Source organism: Heteronotia binoei, chromosome 15 (assembly GCF_032191835.1).
Source record: "Heteronotia binoei isolate CCM8104 ecotype False Entrance Well chromosome 15, APGP_CSIRO_Hbin_v1, whole genome shotgun sequence".
Taxonomy (NCBI): domain Eukaryota; kingdom Metazoa; phylum Chordata; class Lepidosauria; order Squamata; family Gekkonidae; genus Heteronotia; species Heteronotia binoei.
The window spans coordinates 63,579,500-63,592,236 of record NC_083237.1 but is presented as its reverse complement, the minus strand read 5'-3'; the positions used below and the strand labels follow the sequence as shown (position 1 = coordinate 63,592,236).

The 12,737-nt window shown below is 49.2% G+C and overlaps 1 protein-coding gene across 2 annotated transcripts in view; it reads right to left on the bottom strand.

Annotated features, from left to right (window-relative positions):
- Positions 1-12,737, bottom strand: part of FMNL1 (formin like 1) — a 136,126-nt gene that overhangs the window by 80,822 nt on the left and 42,567 nt on the right. The window lies entirely within an intron of this gene.

The following is a 12,737-nucleotide window of genomic DNA, read 5'->3' as shown; positions in this document are numbered from 1 at the left end:
GACACCCTGTGAGGTCGATGAAGATATTGGATTTATATCCCGCCCTCCACTCCGAAGAGTCTCAAAGCGGCTCACAATCTCCTTTCCCTTCCTCCCGCACAACAGACGCCCTGTGAGGTAGATTAAGATATTGGATTTATATCCCGCCCTCCACTCCGAAGAGTCTCAGAGCGGCTCACAATCTCCTTTACCTTCCTCCCCCACAACAAACACCCTGTGAGGTGGGTGGAGCTGAGAGGACTCTCACAGCAGCTGCCCTTTCAAGGACTACCTCTGCCAGAGCTATGGCTGTCCCAAGGCCATTCCAGCAGGTGCAAGCGGAGGAGTGGGGAATCAAACCCGGTTCTCCCAGATAAGAGTCCGCACACTTAACCACTACACCAAACTTGCTCTCCAAGAGAAGCGGAATGCCCATTTTAAATATAGAGATAATAAAATAAATAAGTCATTTTTGTTTTGGGGAATTGGTTGTAATTCTGGGAGATCTCCAGCTCCCCACGTTCTTTGTGAGGCCTGGAGTGGGTGGGGCCAACCCCAAGACTCCTTAACAACGCCAATGAGTCACAGATGGCCAAGTTCCCCTTTTGCTACTACAGCACCAAAACAAGCCTTCTTGTGACCAAGCTACCCCCTTGCCCAGATGAAATCAGCGGGTATTTAGAGGTAGTAAGCTCAGGAGCAGGAAGTTGCATGTTAAGCATGTGCTCACAACCGCCGTTGCTCAACGCAAGCCGTTCCCACTTCCCCCATCAAAGCCAGTGGTTACAGCAACCCAGGAGGGAGCCAGCAAAACAGGATAACGGAGGCCCATACAGCATTTTGGGAACGTCTTCATTTCAGGCCCATCTATCACAGTTGCTTGCTTACAGTGCCCAGTCTTCCCTCTTTCTCTTTCTCCGGGGTGACACGATAGAGGTTTACAAGATTATGCATGGGATGGAGAAGGTAGAGAAAGAAGTCCTTTTCTCCCTTTCTCACAATACAAGAACTCGTGGGCATTTGATGAAATTGCTGAGCAGTCGGGTTAAAACGGATAAAAGGAAGTACTTCTTCACCCAAAGGGTGATAAACACGTGGAATTCACTGCCACAGGAGGTGGCGGCAGCCACAAGCATAGCCAGCTTCAAGAGGGGGTTAGATAAAAATATGGAGCAGAGGTCCATCAGTGGCTATTAGCCACAGTGTGTGTGTATATATATATATATATAAATTTTTGGCCACTGTGTGATACAAAGTGTTGGACTGGAAGGGCCATTGGCCTGATCCAACATGGCTTCTCTTATGTTCTTCTGTGACACAGAGTGTTGGACTGGATGGGCCATTGGCCTGATCCAACAGGGCTTCTCTTATGTTCTTATGTGACACAGAGTGTTGGACTGGAGGGGCCATTGGCCTGATCCAACAGGGCATCTCTCATGTTCTTATGTGACACAGAGTGTTGGACTGGATGGGCCATTGGCCTGATCCAACATGGCTTCTCTTATGTGACACAGAGTGTTGGACTGGATGGGCCATTGGCCTGATCCAACAGGGCTTCTCTTATGTTCTTATGTGACTCAGAGTGTTGGACTGGATGGGCCATTGGCCTGATCCAACAGGGCTTCTCTTATGTTCTTATGTGACTCAAGAGTGTTGGACTGGATGGGCCACTGGCCTGATCTAACAGGGCTTCTCTTATGTTCTTATGTGACACAGAGTGTTGGAATGGATGGGCCATTTGGCCTGATCCAACATGGCTTCTCTTATGTTCTTATGTGACACAGAGTGTTGGACTGGATGGGCCATTGGCCTGATCTAACATGGCTTCTCTTATGTTCTTCTGTGACACAGAGTGTTGGACTGGATGGGCCATTGGCCTGATCCAACATGGGTTCTGTTATGTTCTTAACAGAAAACACATCGTTGGCTAGGCCCATTTATTTTATTTTATCTTTAGCCTGCCCTTCCCATAGGACAGGCTCAGGGCAGGTTACAGCATAAAAACAATAAACAGTAAAAAAACAATAAAAGACCAATGTAAAATATCTCAAATCTAAAACAACAGAGTGACAATAGAGCCTAAAATGGCAGGTTCTGCCTCACAGACATGGCCTGTTGTCCAGGTCCAGCAGGTCTTATAGCACTGGGATGGAATGAAGGGGGGAGACCAGTAACAAGTGACGTCTACCGCCTCAGCTGGAACCTGGCAAAAGAGCTCTGTTTTACAGGCCCTGCAGAATTGGAATTTCTCAGCTGTCGCCAACAAAATCTTCACTCGTGCCCCAGCACAAACTTGCCTAATGCAGCTAGGTCTCCCCTGGCCACAGGGTTGCCAATACCTGGAGACTTTGGGGGTGGAGCTGGGAGAGAGTGGGGTTTGGGGGAGGGAGGGGCCTCAGCATGGTACAATGCCCTGGAGTTCTCTCTTTAAAGCAGCCATTTCCTTAGGGTTGTCAAGACCACCGTGGCTCCCAGCAGGGAACTTTTTTTCACGTGTGTGCAGCACGCACAGTGTGGTGTCACCTGGAAGCGACGTTATCACACTGGGCACATCGTGCGGGGACACTCCAAGGATTTGCAGCAAACTCTATGGTTTCAAGCGGGGACACTCTAGCAATTTGGGGGGAAATTATAGAGTCCCCCTCCCCAAATTGCTAGAGCATCCCCACATGAAACCATAGAGTTTTCAGCAAATTCTTACAGGGTCCGCATGCAACGTGCCTGGTGTGATACATCACTTCCGGGTGCTGTAAACGCCACATGGCAATGGGACTCTTTTTTGGGGGGGGGGATCCCTCAGCAGTCTCCTCCCTGCTGGTAGGTTGGGGCCCGCCAAAGAGGGGATCCCCCGCCTCCGGCAGGAACTTGGCAACCCTACATTTTCTCCAGGGGAGCTGATCTCTGCCAGCTGGAGATCAGGTTGAAAAGCAGGAAATCTCCAGGCCCACCTGGAGGCCTAGCCACAAGTAGGGTTACCAGATGGGGGGGGGGGGGGGATTGCTAGATCCAGGTTGGGAAACGCCTAGAAATTTGGGGGGGGGGGGTGGAATTTCAGAAGGACAAGGAACCAATCTGTATAGCTGAGTTGTCAGTTTCCAGGCTGGAGTTCTCCTGGAATTACAACTGGTCTCCAGGTTACACCCATTGATTCCCTGGAGAATAGGGTTCCCCTTTCCCTGCTCCCAGCAGTTTCCCCCAATTTCAGGGCCTCCAACCTGCCAGTTGGCAGGGGAGCTCCACCCCCAAACAGCTCCATCTTCACCCGATGTGCCCGGAGTAATGATGTCACCAGAGGTGAAATTCTAGCAGGAGCTCCTTTGCATATTAGGCCACACGCCCTTGATGTAGCCAATCCTCCAAGAGCTTAAAGGACTCTTTTTTGTAGCACTTGGAGGATTGGCTACATCAGGGGTGTGTGGCTAATATGCAAAGGAGCTCCTGCTAGAATTCCACCCCTGGATGTCACCCAGAAATTATATAATCACGCCAGGCACACTGCACAGGCGGGATGCTCTAGCATTTGGGTAAACAACTCTATGGTAAGAGTTTCTCCAATTCTACTGGAGAAAATGGCTGCTTTAGGAGGAGGATTAGGCATTTCTCTTTCTTTCTTTCTTTCTTTCTTTCTTTCTTTCTTTCTTTCTTTCTTTCTTTCTTCCTTCCTTCCTTCCTTCCTGTATCATGCCCTCCCTGCGAACAGGCTCAGGGCGGCTAACAGCATATTAACATCATAAAATACAGTAATCTATTATAAAACAGTATTAGTGTAAAACATTAAGCAATGATTAAAACCATAATATATAAAATCAACTTCTTTGGTGCTATATCTGGTGCTGTGTAATGTATAAAATAAACAGATAAATGGACGGGGCCCCATAGTTCTTCATGGCTTCTCATAGTCTCCAGATATGCTGACGGCCTAGGTCGATGTCTCACAAAAGTGCAAGGATAGTAATATAAATATGCCTGCCTTATCGGCTTTTGGCCGCACTCTCCCCTTAGTTCTTAAAAGCGTGTTGAAACAATGTTGTTTTACAGGCCTTATGGAACTGGACGAGATCTCGTAAGGCCTTGACGTCATTTAGGAGTATCCCACTGAGGTCCCTCCCTGCCCCAAATCCTGCCCTCTCCAAGCCTTCCCCCCCCCCAAATCTCCAGGAATTCCCCAACCCACAACTGACAACTGTGTTCTGGAGATGAGCTATAATTCTGGGGGATCCCCAGGTCCCTCCTGGAGGCTGGCATTCCCGATTTACGGACGCAGCAACCACGATGAAGGCAGCTCATCCTCCCACCCATCTCTCAGGGTTATCTCTTAACCCTGGTCGGTTTTATCTTATGCTCACGGAGATTCCCTGAACAGTCATTGCCTTCCAGTAAGGTTAGTTAACTAACAGCAGAGTACATGAGGTCACAGCAGGACTTCTTGTAAAACCTGAGCGGGCAGATCAGAAGTAAGAGGCTCTTTGCAACATCCTTACATCCTTTCTGAGTTTTTTTTAAAAGTTCTTTAATGGACACAAGGCTCCATTAGTTCACACTAGAATTGCCTTCTACATATTTACTCACAGAGACGCAAAATCCCATTGCAATCTGTAATGGCTGCACTCATAACCAAGCCCTCAAATCTACTCACCCCTCAGCAGCAATGTTGCATTTACACTCTGCAGCAATACTATGGTACATATCTCATCCAAGTTAAGGTAAAGAGCAGCTTATCTGCAGCTCGGGCGGCCTAAAGTCATCCCAGCGGCCTTTGAGATCCTTTTCTGCCTTTCCTAACTAGGCAAGACACAGCCTGGATTTAACTTGTAAACACTGTAGGCTTATGCAGCCGTGGCCACGCAACACCTGAAAAACCAAAAGGCTACTAGGGATGCCAGTTTCCAGGTAGGACCTGGGGATCCCCTGGAATCACAGCTCATCTCCAGAGTAACGAGACTGGTTCCCTTTAGGGTTGCCAGGTCCAATTCAAGAAATATCTGGGGACTTCGGGGGTGGAGCCAGGAGACTTTGGGGGTGGAGCCAGGAGCAAGGTTGTGACAAGCACAACTGAACTCCAAAGGGAGTTCTGGCCATCACATTTAAAGGGAACGCACACCTTTTAAATGCCTTCCCTCCACTGGAAATAATGAAGGATAGGGACACCTTCTTTTGGGGCTCATAGAATTGGATTCCCTGGTCCAATCCTTTTGACACTTGGAGGGTTTTTAGGGAGAGGGACTGGACGCTATGCTGAAAATTTTCGTGCAACTACCTCAAAAAACAGCTCCCCCAGAGCCCCAAACACCCACAAAACAATTCTCCATTATACCCTATGAGAATGGGTCCCCATAGCGAACAATGGAGTGCCCAGCAGACATTTCTCTCCTCCCCCATCTACTTTCTGATGACCCTGAAGTGGGAGGAGGGCCTCCAAACTGGAGGATCCCCTGCCCCCACCTGGGGATTTGCAACCCTAGTTCCTCTGGAGAAAATGGATGCTTTGGAGGGTGGACTCTATGGCTTTGTACCCCACTGAGGTTGCTGTCCTCCCCCAAATTCCTAGGAGCTTCCCAACATGGATCTGGCAACCCTACCCCCTCCCATTCTTTACCTGGCAACCTTAAGGGGTACTGAGAACATAAATAAACAAGCAAACAAATAAACATGCTAGCAAGAAGCTTGAGGGAAAACTGTTGCAACTGAGTTAGTTAAACATACATTTGGTGGTTAGTCCCCGCTAAGTTTGCTAACTGGGATATTCCTAGATTCAGAGAGCAGGATTTAGGTAAGGGAGGGACCTCAGAGGGGTACAGTGTCATAAGAACATAAGAGAAGCCATGTTGGATCAGGCCAATGGCCCATCCAGTCCAACACTCTGTGTCACATAAGAACATAAGAGAAGCCCTGTTGGATCAGGCCAGTGGCCCATCCAGTCCAACACTCTGTGTCACAGAAGAACATAAGAGAAGCCATGTTGGATCAGGCCAGTGGCCCATCCAGTCCAACACTCTGTGTCACATAAGAACATAAGACAAGCCCTGTTGGATCAGGCCAGTGGCCCATCCAGTCCAACACTCTGTGTCACAGAAGAGAAGCCACGTTGGATCAGGCCAATGGCCCATCCAGTCCAACACTCTGTGTCACATAAGAACATAAGAGAAGCCACGTTGGATCAGGCCAATGGCCTATCCAGTCCAACACTCTGTGTCACATAAGAACAGAAGAGAAGCCATGTTGGATCAGGCCAATGGCCTATCCAGTCCAACACTGGCGATTGCCACAGTGGCCAAAAACCCCAGGTGCCATCAGGAGGTCCATCAATGGGGCCAGGACACTAGAAGCCCTCCCACTGTTGCCCCTCCCAAGCACCAAGAATACAGAGCATCACTGCCCCAGACAGAGAGTTCCAACAATACGCTGCGGTTAATAGCCCCTGATGGACCTCTGCTCCAGATGGTTATCCAATTCCCTCTTGAAGCTGGCTATGCTTGTAACCACCACCACCTCCTGTGGCAGTGAATTCCATGTGTTAATCACCCTTTGGGTGAAGAAGTACTTTCTTTTATCCGTTCTAACCTGACTGCTCAGCAATTTTATGAATCCCCCCTCTCCAAAACTGCCACTTTCTCCAGGGAAACTAATCTCTGCAGTCCAGACATCAGCTGCAATTCTGGGATATCTCCAGGCGCCACCTGGAGGTTGGCAATCCCAATTCCCACATGGACTACTCCAGCCCAGAGTGAGGTACAAAAATGCAAGCCTTTCTAACCTTCAGCATTTCAAACGGCCTTGGCTACTGCGATCTCGAGGCTTCGAGAGCAGGCGGGAATCACCATCTGGAGGCCTGTTGCCACAGCAACCCTAAGAGCAGCCATATTGAAAAAGGCTTCTGGCGCTCAGGGTTACCACGCAACAGAGCTGTGAGTGGTCGATCCAGCCGCTTGCAAAGGGAAAACGGCTGCCCCCCATTCCTCCTCAGAGGGAAGCATGAAGTCTTTCAACAAGCAAGTGTGAAAAGGCCTGGCACACAACAGCACACTCCCTGTTCGGTGGTTCCCTCTAACATGACTGCCATTCACATCCTTCCGAGACTCCTCCAGAAAGGGAAATCAGCACCTGGAGAAAGAATTAAGTGCCTCCCCCCACACTCGACTGCTCCCCCCCAGCTTCTACACTAACTTCATCAGGGAAATGCAACACGAGGAATGCTTTTAATATCTTTTGCCCCCCCCAGGCAAAAGGAGCTCACAGGAGTGCAGCTCCTGAACCTTTCTGAGGGTTCCCCCTCTTCCTCCCCACCTACCTTGTCCATTGAATAGTAGGTGCAGCTGCATAACAATCCCTGGATTAGGAGAGCGGGCAGCCAGCCAGCCACCAGGGGCTTTGCCATGCCCCCAGCAGCCCTTATTAACCTCTGGAGAAGCCCACACCACCCTTTCTCCGCTTCTTATGTGATTTTGGGCGGCGGGTGGCTTGCTGGTCTTTTGGCTGTGGGGAAGGGGGTGGCCAAGGAGAGCCCCAGGCAAGCGAGGCCTGCTTGGGCTGGGTGGCTCTCTAGCCAGCCCAAGCAGGCCTTACTCACCCGGGGCTCTCCTTTCTTGCATCGGGTTGCTTTTGGCTGGTGGGAGGGCAGCATATGCTAATGAGCTCCACCACCTATTTTTCTACAAAGCGACCTTCAGCATTACATAGTTGGCTGAAGAAATGAGCAGTGCCTCAGGAAAACTCCCACCCCGCCACAAATTGTGTTTGTCTTTCAGGCACTCCTGGACTCTTGCTCTTTTCTGCTGCCAAAGACAGACAAACAAGGCTACACACCGGGGCTACACACGCAACAGTTTGAGGGGGTAGGATGGACTGCATCATTCAGCCTGCTGGTGGGGAAACCCATATTTTAAAATGTTTCCCATGCAAGTAAAAATCCAGCATGCCAGAATGCACTCTGGCCTTGAACTCCCCCTCCCTCAGTTGCTAGTTTTCTGCTTTCAGGGAGTTAAGTTTACATATAGAAACACTGGAGTGGGTGTGTGGTGGTGGTGTGAGGTGTAGGTGGTGGTGTGAGGTGTAGGGGTGGTACTTGCAGCTGGAAATAGCAAAGTTCTCTCATACCACCCTCTCTCCTCATTCTGCCAGAGGAAAGATCCACAAGTGCAGGGCCCCCCAACCTTTTTGTGTCTGTGGACACCCTTGGAATACTGACAGAGGGTGGTGGGTACAATCACAAAATGGCTGCCATAGGAGGCAGAGCCAATCACAGGAGACAAAGTACGGTTGCCAGGTTCAATTCAAGAAATATCTGGGGACTTTAGCAGTGGAGCCAAGAGCAAAGGCAAGCCCAATTGAATGCCAAAGGGAGTTCTGGCCATCACATTTAAAGGGACCATGCACCTTTTAAATGCCTTCCCTCCACTGGAAATAAAAGAGGATAGGGGCACCTTCTTTCGGGGCTCATAGAAGTCGACCCCCTGGTCCAATCTTTTTGAAACTTGGGGGGTGTTTTGAGGAGAGGCACTGGATTCTATGCTGAGAATTTGGTGCCTCTACCGCAAAAAACAGCCTCCCCAGAGATCGATTCTCCATTGTACCCTATGGGAACCGGTCTCCATAGGGTATAATGGAGTGCCCAGCAGACACTTCCTCCCCCCATTTTCTGATGACCCTGAAGTGGGGAGAGGGCCTCCAAACCTGGAGATCCCCCGCCCCCAACTGGGGACTGGCAACCCTAGAGAGCCAGTCACAAAATGGCTGCCACACACGGTGAGGTCAGTCACAAATTGTTGCAAATCGAGGTTACATACAACTCTACTAGTAACTCTTCAACTTTTCAGGCAGAAGTTCTATTCAACAGGATGCCTTTTAATCTGCACAGACAATCAGAAGCCTCGCAAAGGAAAAAAAAAACCTTAGCCCTGCCAGTTTTCTAAAAGCACCAGGAAAGATGTCAGTGGGCAACATGGCACCCACAGCCAACACGTTGGCAACAAGTGTGTCTTTCTCCTCAGAACAGCCATGAGAGGATAAACTGCCTCAGGTAGAAAGCTCACTTACACAATTCATAAAGATAGATTCAGGTGGGTTAGCAGTGTTCCCTCCAAGCTGCAGAGTCTTCTGAGCAAAAATTCTACTTTGTGAGCTACCTACTGGTATTAAATTTGTGAGCTACTGGCATTAAAGTTGTGAGCTACTGCATACATTTAGTGTGCTCTGGGGTCAATTTTCCTGAGCTAAGACAAAAATGTATGGTTGGAGGCTAAAAAAATCTGTGAGCTAGTTCATACTAACTCGGCTTAGAGGGAACACTGGTGGGTACAATTCATGAAGAATACAGGCGTCTCTGAAATCGTGATGAAGGGTAATCTTAGGGAGAAATAATTTTTATTTTTTTTATATATTCCACAATGCACAATAATCCTTGAGATAAACACCTTGTTATAAAATCCCTTGTATCTTTTGTTATATAATCCCTTGTATCTTTTGTATCCCTTTTATTATTATCTTGCTTTCTAAAATAAAAAAACCCCAATATTTTAAAAAGAACACTGGAGTTCTTTTGGGTTCTCTTCTCAGCCCAGCAACCCTCATGTGGAACCAGCAAGCAGCCAGTTCTCTCCTCCCTCAAAAACACCTCTTTGGATTCCCCCATTATTCTTTATAGCTATTCAATCAAGAATTAATATTCTACCCACTGTAGAATTGGGATAAGGCAAATAATAAAGATTCTGGTTTTGTGACTCAAATGGTTAGCATGGTAGCGAGGAAACTGTCTTCTTTCTGGCAGTTATCTGTCACTGCTTGCTTTGGTTGTCTACCCTGTTTGGTGTAGTGGTTAAGTGCCAGTTTGGTGTAGTGGTTAAGTGTGCGGACTCTTATCTGGGAGAACCGGGTTTGATTCCCCACTCCTCCACTTGCACCTGCTGGAATGGCCTTGGGTCAGCCATAGCTCTCTTATCTGGGAGAACCGCGTTTGATTCCCCACTCCTCCACTTGCACCTGCTAGCATGGCCTTGGGTCAGCCATAGCTCTGGCAGAGGTTGTCCTTGAAAGGGCAGCTGCTGTGAGAGCCCTCTCCAGCCCCACCCACCTCACAGGGTGTCTGTTGTGGGGAAGGAAGGTAAAGGAGATTGTGAGCCGCTCTGAGACTCTTCGGAGTGGAGGGCGGGATATAAATCCAATATCTTCATCTACCTCACAGGGTGTCTGTTGTGGGGGAGGAAGGGAAAGGAGATTGTGAGCCGCTCTGAGACTCTTCGGAGTGGAGGGCGGGATATAAATCCAATATCTTCATCTACCTCACAGGGTGTCTGTTGTGGGGGAAGAAGGTAAAGGAGATTGTGAGCTGCTCTGAGACTCTTCAGAGTGGAGGGCAGGATATAAATCCAATATCTTCATCTACCTCACAGGGTGTCTGTTGTGGGGGAGGAAGGTAAAGGAGATTGTGAGCCGCTCTGAGACTCTTCGGAGTGGAGGGCGGGATATAAATCCAATATCTTCATCTACCTCACAGGGTGTCTGTTGTGGGGGAGGAAGGGAAAGGAGATTGTGAGCCGCTCTGAGACTCTTTGGGGTGGAGGGCGGGATATAAATCCAATATCTTCATCTACCTCACAGGGTGTCTGTTGTGGGGGAAGAAGGTAAAGGAGATTGTGAGCTGCTCTGAGACTCTTCAGAGTGGAGGGCAGGATATAAATCCAATATCTTCATCTACCTCACAGGGTGTCTGTTGTGGGGGAGGAAGGGAAAGGAGATTGTGAGCCGCTCTGAGACTCTTCAGAGTGGAGGGCAGGATATAAATCCAATATCTTCATCTACCTCACAGGGTGTCTGTTGTGGGGGAAGAAGGTAAAGGAGATTGTGAGCTGCTCTGAGACTCTTCAGAGTGGAGGGCAGGATATAAATCCAATATCTTCATCTACCTCACAGGGTGTCTGTTGTGGGGGAGGAAGGGAAAGGAGATTGTGAGCCGCTCTGAGACTCTTCAGAGTGGAGGGCAGGATATAAATCCAATATCTTCATCTACCTCACAGGGTGTCTGTTGTGGGGGAAGAAGGTAAAGGAGATTGTGAGCTGCTCTGAGACTCTTCAGAGTGGAGGGCAGGATATAAACCCAATATCTTCATCTACCTCACAGGGTGCCTGTTGTGGGGGAGGAAGGTAAAAGAGATTGTGAGCCGCTCTGAGACTCCTCGGAGTGGAGGGCGGGATATAAATCCAATATCTTCATCTACCTCACAGGGTGTCTGTTGTGGGGGAGGAAGGTAAAGGAGATTGTGAGCCGCTCTGAGACTCCTCGGAGTGGAGGGCGGGATATAAATCCAATATCTTCATCTACCTCACAGGGTGTCTGTTGTGGGGGAAGAAGGTAGAGGAGATTGTGAGCTGCTCTGAGACTCTTCAGAGTGGAGGGCAGGATATAAATCCAATATCTTCATCTACCTCACAGGGTGTCTGTTGTGGGGGAGGAAGGGAGAGGAGATTGTGAGCCGCTCTGAGACTCTTCAGAGTGGAGGGCAGGATATAAATCCAATATCTTCATCTACCTCACAGGGTGTCTGTTGTGGGGGAAGAAGGTAAAGGAGATTGTGAGCTGCTCTGAGACTCTTCAGAGTGGAGGGCAGGATATAAACCCAATATCTTCATCTACCTCACAGGGTGCCTGTTGTGGGGGAGGAAGGTAAAAGAGATTGTGAGCCGCTCTGAGACTCCTCGGAGTGGAGGGCGGGATATAAATCCAATATCTTCATCTACCTCACAGGGTGTCTGTTGTGGGGGAGGAAGGGAAAGGAGATTGTGAGCCGCTCTGAGACTCCTCGGAGTGGAGGGCGGGATATAAATCCAATATCTTCATCTACCTCACAGGGTGTCTGTTGTGGGGGAGGAAGGGAAAGGAGATTGTGAGCCGCTCTGTGACTCTTTGGAGTGGAGGGCGGGATATAAATCCAATATCTTCTTCTTCTTCTTCTGTTCGGGAACACCTCCTCTAATCAGAGGGTGTGAGGCAGCTGGTCAGTGGCAGAGATGCTCCTCGATTGCCCTGACAACAGGTTCTCAGGGTGAGCCCTGCTGGGCCCGGGATCAGATAAACTCCAGGACTTAACTGCACACAGCCTTCCTTTCCTCTACGGTTCACTTGGGAGGACAGAGAGAAATCCTCTAAGAAGAAGCGGAAATCAAAACCGCTGGCTAATTGCACTTTAAGTGGCCGCTGAAGTGCATTAAGACTAATGTCTACAAAAAGCCAGAAATGGGGGGAAAACTGCAAGGAACACGTACACATACTTTTGAAAAAATGATGTGGATGCTTTGTTTCAAAGGGGAGGTTCACAACAGAGGGGCAGTTTGGGGGCATCGTAACACAGGGTAAACATTGGTGGGCTTGACCGAAGTCGAGCATCTTGTTTCAAAGTCGTGCCTCTCGGAAGGCCACAAGCAGGCCACGAAAGCAACCACCCCCCCTCTGATGTTCAGAAATATATTGCTGCTGGACATGGGATTCCCGTTTAGCTATTAGGGCGCTGACAGACCTATTCTCCTCCAAAAAAGCTCAAATCGGCCTGTGACACACTTTTTGTGGTACATCCTGGGCTTCTTTTGGGGAGGGGAGCAGGAACTCCTTTGCCTATTAGGCCACCCCTCATGTAGCCAGTCCCCCAAGAGCTTACAGGGCTCTTCGTACAGGGTCCAGAGATAGAATTCTAGCAGGGGTTCCTTTGCATATTAGGCCGCACACCCCTGATGTAGCCGATCCCCCAAGAGCTTACAGGGCTCTTCGTACA